Raw genomic sequence first — 8,233 nt, 5'->3', positions numbered from 1 at the left:
AGCCTCAGGCTCTTTCCTTTCCCCCCTCAGCCACTTAAGAAAGGATTCCCCCCATGCAGCAACTAGCCAGGCTTTGAAGCTGCAAGGCTTTGAAGCTGATGTTGTGTCTTAAACTGCTGCATTTTGAATGGCATTTTATAAGTAACCGAAGGGTGCTGTCGAATGCTTTCATGGCCGGAATAACTGGGTTGCTGCGAGTTTCCTGGACTGTATGGCCATGTTCAAGAAGCATTCTCTCCTGACATTTCACCCACATCGATGGCAGACATCCTCAGAGGTTGTGAGGTCTGTTGGAAACCAGACAAGTGGGGTTTTTATATCTGTGGAATATCCAGGGTGAGAGAAAGAACTCTTGTCCGTTTGAGGCAAGTGTGAATGTTGCAACAGGCCACCTTGATTAGCATTTAATGATCTTGCAGCTTCAAAGCCTGGCTGGTTGCTGCCCGGGGAATCCTCTGTTGGGAGGTGTTAACTGGTTCTGATTGATTTTTGTCTGGATTTCCCCTGTTGCTCTTTATTTACAACACTCACACTTGCCTCAAGCAGACAAGAGTTCTTTCTCCCACCCTGGATTTTCCACAGATATATAAACCTCACTTGCCTAGTTTCCAACATACCTCACAACCTCTGAGGATGCCTGCCATAGATGTGGGCAAAACATCAGGAAAGAATGCTTCTGGAACATGACCATACAGCCTGGAAAACTCACAGCAACCCAGTGATTCCAGACATGAAAGCTTTCAACAACACACAGAGAGTATTGCTTCTGCTTTGATTCATATCATGAAAAGGCAGGGTCATCCCCCAACACTGAAATGCAAGGCTTTCTGAATCAATAAAATCAAGTACTTCTTCACATAACACAGAGCCAATTTATGGAATTCACTGTCAGCAAATAGATAAATTGCCTTTATCTTCTATGAGCTCCAAAGAGAACTAAACAAGATCTATGAGCACCTAGTGATCATGGTAAACTATCTAGATCTTCCAGGCACTAAACCTCCAAATACCAGGAGCTGAGTGGCACAGGTCATTTTAGCTGGGGAAATCCAAGGGTAATCTACACTATAGAATTAATGAAGCTTGACACTATTTTAAATGCTATTACGTAAGACTAAGACTGGATCTACAGCCCTTTCCATACTATCCTTTATCACAGGATCTGATCCCAGATTATCTGATTTCAACTGGATTTTATGAGTCCCCACTGCCAGATATTCTGGGATAAGAAGATAATCTCTAGGATCAGATATTGAGATATAGGGGCAGTGTGGAAGGGACTACATTGCCCTATATCCCAGGATCTTATCCCAGATTAACTGGCAGTGCAGACTCATATAATCCAGTTCATATCAGATAATCTGGGATCAGATCCCAGGATATAGGGGTAGTGTGGAAGGTCTGAGGATGGATCTCTACCGGCTGTTAGGAATTGTTGGAGTTGGAAGTCCAAAACACCTTGAGGGCCAAAGTTTGCCCATGCCTGCTCTAGAGAGACTCTTCCACTCCCAAACAACATTTATTTGCCTTGCATTTGGTTTGAAGTAAATTAACTAAACTGAGCATATTTTTGACACTCCCCAAAGGCATATTTGTCAGTAGTTTACAAGGAACAGGTTTTTTTTGTCGTGTCAGGAGCGACTTGAGAAATTACAAGTTGCTTCTGATGTGAGAGAATTGGCTGTCTGCAAGGATGTTGCCCAGGGGACGCCCGGATGTTTTGATATTTTACTACCATTGCGGGAGGCTTCTCTCATGTCCCTGCATGGGGAGCTGGAGCTGACAGAGGGAGCTCATCCATGCTCTCCCTTGATTCGAACCTCTGACCTGTTGGTCTTCAGTCACAAGGGTTTAATCCACTGCACCAACTGGGGGCTCCTACAAGGAGCAGGTTACATACATAAATATAATGAAGGTCTGTCCTCACAAAATAAGAGCAAAGTGAGGGCTCAGTGTTGCCATAAGAGAGCAATAATAATAATAATAATAATAATAATAATAATAATAATACATATTTCTATCCCACCCTATCTCCCCAATGGGAGTTATGCCTGCTCAAAGTTCTTTTGCTATGAGTGCCATGGTGAGTGATAATAATGCAAACATCTTTTTTCTCCGTGACGCACTTTTGGCATTCTTTTCTCAGGGAGGTGTGTCTGACAATGGAATCTCCACTTAATTTTCTATAATCCGGACTTCTTTAAAAAAAAAGATTATGCAATAATCCAGCCATATTGCTATCTAGTCTGCTGCTGCGTCACCTGCTTGCAAACAGGCATGAGCCTTCTCTTTGCTCCTTGGCTTTTGGGAATCTTACGGGCATCTCACACATGCAAGATATAATAGTTGCTCCACGTTCACATTTTTTTTTTACTTTTGTAGATCTGATTAGTCATGGATTTGATGAACAATTCTTTTATAGGAATTACTTGCCCCTCCGGTGTGACCCTATAGTCAACATCCTTCATGCTGGAGGGCCTAGAAATTCCTTGAAAAAACATCTCTTGGTCATCCAATGTGATTCTATGGTCAGTTTCCAGCAGAAGTGTTCTCCTAGGTCAGGGGTCCTCAAACTAAGGCCCGGGGGCCAGATATGGCAACTCTAAGGTCATTTACCTGGCCCTCGCTCAGGGTCAATCCAAGTCTGAAATGACCTGAAAGTACACAACAACAACAACAGCCTTATCTCATCAGCCAAAAGTAGGCCCACACTTCCCATTGAAATACTAATAAGTTTATACTTGTTAAAATGGTTCATTTTAATTGTTGTATTGTTTTTCAGTGTTTTTTGCGCTACAAATAAGATATGTGCAGTGCGCATAGGAATTCATTCATGAGTTTTTTCAAATTGTAATCTGGTCCTCCAACAGTTTGAGGGATTGTGACTTGGCCCTATGTTTAAAAAGTTTGAGGACCCCTGTCCTAGGTACTTAAAAAATAATTTATTTGCTGTTTTTCACTTTCATTTGGGAGTGTGGGTGTGGTTTTCCTTCCTCAATGTTAACTCTGAGATTTGTCCCTGGACACCCAGATAATCATTCAAGTTCCCCCCAGACTTTGGACCAGTGGTCCCCAACCTTTTGTTTTGGTCGTGCGCCATCTAAGCATCTTTTCAAAGACTCTCTGATTCCTGCCAGGGGGAAATCCTTTGTTGGGAGTTGTTAGCGGGCCCTGATTGTTTCCTGTCTGGAATTTCCATTTTTTGTTGTTATTTATTTACTGTCCTGATTTTAGACTTTAAAAAAATACTGCTAGCTAGATTTTGTTTATTTACATGATTTCCTCCTTTCTGTTGAAATTGTCCACGTGCTTGTAGATTTCAAGCAGCCAGGCTTTGAAGCTGCAAGGACGTACAGTGCTAATCAAGGTGGCCAATTGCAATATTCACACCTACCTCTAGCCACACTTGCCTAGTTTCCAACAGACCTCACAACCTCTGAAGATAGATGTGCGAGAAACATGGAACATGGCCATACAGCCAGGAAAATTCACAGAAACCCAGTGATTCTGGCCATGAAAGACTTTGACACAATAATCATAATATTAATAATAATAATAAATTATATTTATACCCCGCTCTTCTCACCCCGAAGGGGACTCAGAGCAGCTTACAGATTATGGTAAAATTCAATGCCTCATTATACATACAAATAATAAATATAACATATCAAATTATAAAACAGTTCATAGAATCATAGAATCAAAGAATTGGAAGAGACCTCATGGGCCATCCAGTCCAACCCCCTGCCAAAAAGCAGGAATATTGCATTCAAATCACCCGACAGATGGCCATCCAGCCTCTGCTTAAAAGCTTCCAAAGAAGGAGCCGCCACCACACTCTGGGGCAGAGAGTTCCACTGCTGAACGGCTCTCACAGTCAGGAAGTTCTTCCTCATGTTCAGATGGAATCTCATTTCTTGTAGTTTGAAGCCATTGTTCCGCATCCTAGTCTCCAGGGAAGCAGAAAACAAGCTTGCTCCCTCCTCCCTGTGGCTTCCTCTCATATATTTATACATGGCTATCATATCTCCTCTCATCCTTCTCTTCTTCAGGCTAAACATGCCCACCTCCTTAAGCCACTCCTCATAGGGCTTGTTCTCCAGACCCTTGATCATTTTAGTTGCCCTCCTCTGGACACATTCCAGCTTCTCAATATCTCTCTTGAATTGTGTTGCCCAGAAATGGACACAATATTCCAAGTGTGGTCTAACCAAAGCGGAATAGAGGGGTAGCATTACTTCCCTGGATCTAGACACTATGCTCCTATTGATGCAGGCCAAAATCCCATTGGCTTTTTTTGCCGCCACATCACATTGTTGGCTCATGTTTAACTTGTTGTCCACGAGGACTCCAAGATCTTTTTCACACGTACTGCTCTTGAGTCAGGCATTGTCCCCCATTCTGTATCTTTGCATTTCATTTTTTCTGCCTAAGTGGAGTATTTTGCATTTGTCCCTGTTGAACTTCATTTTGTTAGTTAACATACAAATGCAATAAAACAGATTAAAACATAGTTTCCCAATCACTCTCCCCCCACAAGCCAAACAAAAGCCTGCTAGTAAAAGTGGTCTTATGGATTATTACCATGGGGTAAGGAGATGTAAGGTGCTAGTCTAGAAGGCTAAAGGATTAGGGTACAGGTGCCACAATTTAAACAACAATTCCAGCTGGCTGGAATGAGGATGTGGCTGCAGGTCTCCCAGGGCCGAGCAAGATAGCAAAGCTGGATAACAAATGCTCTGGCCCCAAGGTCTCGCCTGTAGCAGGGCCCAACAAAGCTCTCCCAGGCCTCTAGGTCAGACCTTTTATGTTCTTTCTTGGAGGTTGCTGGGTCAGCTGGCTGGAATGAGGATGTGGCTACAGGACTCCTTGTGGGTAAGCCCAGGGCCGAGCAAGATAGCAAATGCTGGATAACAAATGCTCTGACCCCAAAGTCTCTCCTGCAGCAGGGCCCAACAAAGCTCTCCCAGGTCTCTAGGTCAGATCTTTTATGTTCTTTCTTGGAGGCTGCCAGGTCAGTTGGCTGGAATGAGGATGTGGCTACAGGACTCCTCGTGGGTAAGCCCAGGGCCGAGCAAGATAGCAAATGCTGGATAACAAATGCTCTGACCCCAAGGTCTCTCCTGTAGCAGGGCCCAGCAAAGATCTGTCAACTGCAAAAGGCCACTTTACTTGGATCTCCGTGTATCGTTTGAAAATACATCACAGAGTCCTAGACGCTTGGGAAGTGTTTGACTTGTGATTTTGTGATACGAAATTCAGCATATATATCCCGTTTGCTTTGACATACTGTGTTTTTGTGCCAGTAAAATAATAATAATAGCAATTTTATTTCTTACCTGCGGGTTACAATGCAGAATGGCTTTGTCAAAATGCCAGGACAAGTCGAAAACTTCACAAAAGGCCTGTTCTCAATGAAGAGGTGCAATGAAGTTCAACAGTGACAAATGCAAGATACTCCACTTAGGCAGAAAAAACGAAATGCAAAGATACAGAATGGGGGACAATGCCTGACTCAAGAGCAGTACGTGTGAAAAAGATCTTGGACTTCTCGTGGACAACAAGTTAAACATGAGCCAACAATGTGATGTGGTGGCAAAAAAAGCCAATGGGATTTTGGCCTGCATCAATAGGAGCATAGTGTCTAGGTCCAGGGAAGTAATACTACCCCTCTATTCCACTTTGGTTAGACCACATTTGGAATATTGTGTCCAATTCTGGGCACCACAAGAGAGATATTGACAAGCTGGAATGTGTCCAGAGGAGGGCGACTAAAATGATCAAGGGTCTGGAGAACAAGTCCTATGAGGAGTGGCTTAAGGAGCTGGGCATGTTTAGCCTGAAGAAGAGAAGGATGAGAGGAGATATGATAGCCATGTATAAATATGTGAGAGGAAGCCACAGGGAGGAGGGAGCAAGCTTGTTTACTGCTTCCATGGAAATTAGGACAAGGAACAATGGCTTCAAACTACAAGAAAGGAGATTCCATCTGAACATGAGGAAGAACATCCTGACTGTGAGAGCCGTTCAGCAGTGGAACTCTCTGCCCTCGGAGTGTGGTGGAGGTTCCTTCTTTGGAAGCTTTTAAACAGAGGCTGGATAGCCATCTGTCAGGGGTGATTTGAATGCAATATTCCTGGTTCTTGGCAGGTGGTTGGACTGGATGGCCCATGAGGTCTCTTCCAACTCTTTGATTGTATGATTCTATGCTAGAAGTGCTGGTCAATGTGAATGAATATATTCCCTCACCATTTATGGGCTTGTATTATAAACATGGTCATGGGGACTGCCATGAAGGGTGCATGTATTCCAAACTATTAGAGTGTGGAAATCTGTGGACAGACCTTTTCTCTTTAGAACCAGAAACAGCTCAGTACGTCGCTGTTTCTTTGACAGCAGAAAGGAAGAGTGTCCTCAGCAGACAAGTGAATAAGGAAAGCTGTCACTAAAAGTCTGGAAAACATCATGTTTTCAAATACATGATAGGGGTGGCCTTGTCTTTTCATCAATCACTTACTTTGAATAGCAAATTCTACAAAAGTGCATCATTCCTCCTGTCTACATTACAGTAAGTTCTTGGAACGGACCTTAGGCGTGGGTCAGGTTGCTATTTTGATTTTCTGCTTTAGGCCCAAAACACATTGAAGAATGGCACTGCTGGGGAAAAAAACGAGAAAAGAAACCTCTTCTCTTTATGGGACTGAACACAAAACCCAACCTATAAATAATATCAATATAAAAACCACACATAACATTAAGATTTAAGATTAGCAATGACGCATGCCACTGTAAGAAGGCATTCAACCAGCCTGACCTGATAACTATTTACCCAGAATCAAGATTTACTCTTTTCAGTGGGACGAAGGCTACACACCTCTCCACACTCCACTTCTCCAGAACCCTCATCTCCCTAAAAATAATAATAAAAAAATTAGCCCAGAGGCGACTTGAAGCGGTTTATAAAATATAACAAGTAACAGCCTGTTAATGTTGTTTTTATGTGGTTCTATTCATGTCAATGATGTGTTACAAGGTAAGTCCCTGCTTCAAGAAGCTTATACGCTAAAGTCACACATAGGAAAAATGGATGGAAATGGAAGACATTCCCATTGCATTTATGATGGCCTGGATACTGGAGAATATGCTCCTGAATTCTGCATTGTTAGCCTAGCGATCATTGCGAAAAACTCACCTCCACATATGCTTCCCCTTTCTATATATTGCTATGTTGAGGTTTAAGTGCCTGAACCCTATCATTTCTTTTCCTGCAGCATCATATCTCAATTGCATTTGCAAACCTGCTGCTGTTTACTTGTTTTTAGTTACAGTATATCCCCTTAGCCAAGATTAAATTAGGCACCAAATTTAATGAAGGCTAACTTTACTGCTTTTACTGTGTAACACTAACTTGTAACAGTTACTATGATTACAACAGAGGAGGAGTAGGAATATCACATGGTTCAAGTGCTGGCTGATGCTGTGTCTCAAACTGCTTCATTTGAATGGAATTTTATAAATAACCAAAGGGTGCTGTTGAATGCTTTAGTGGCTGGAATCACTGGTTTGCTGTGAGTTTTCCAGGCTTAATGGCCATGTTCAAGAAGCATTCTCTCCTGACATTTCACCCATATCTATGGCAGACATCCTCAGCGGTTGTGAGGTCTGTGGGAAACTAGGCCACTGGGGTTTATATATCAGTGGAATGTCCAGGGTGGGAGAAAGAACTCGTCTGTTCGAGGCAAGTGTAAATGTTGCAATTGGCCACTTTGATTAGTATTTAATGACCTTGAAGCTTCAAAGCCTGACTGGTTGTTGCCTGGGGGGATCCTTTGTTGGGAGATATTAGCTGGCCCAGACCGATTCTTCTCTGGAATTGTGTGGAGTTTTTTATTGTTAGGAATTGTTGGAGTTGAAGTCCAAAACACTTGGAGGGTCCAAGTTTGCCCATGTCTGGTATAGATGCATCGTCAAGTTATGCTAAACTTTATGGGATTTACTTCTTATGGGATTGTGTGTGTTGCTCTTTATTTACAACATCCACACTTGCCTCTAACAGAAAAGAGTTCTTTCTCCCACCTTGGATATTCCACTGATATATAAACCTCACTTGCCTAGTTCCCAACAGACCTCACAAACTCTGAGGATGCCTGTCATGGATGTGGGTGAAATGTCAGGAGATAATGCTTCTGGAACATGGCCAGAAAACTCACAGCAACTAACTGAAGGGTAATTT

The sequence above is a fragment of the Anolis sagrei genome, chromosome Y, assembly GCF_037176765.1.
Source record: "Anolis sagrei isolate rAnoSag1 chromosome Y, rAnoSag1.mat, whole genome shotgun sequence".
Lineage (NCBI taxonomy): Eukaryota > Metazoa > Chordata > Lepidosauria > Squamata > Dactyloidae > Anolis > Anolis sagrei.
This window is presented reverse-complemented; position numbering follows the sequence as displayed.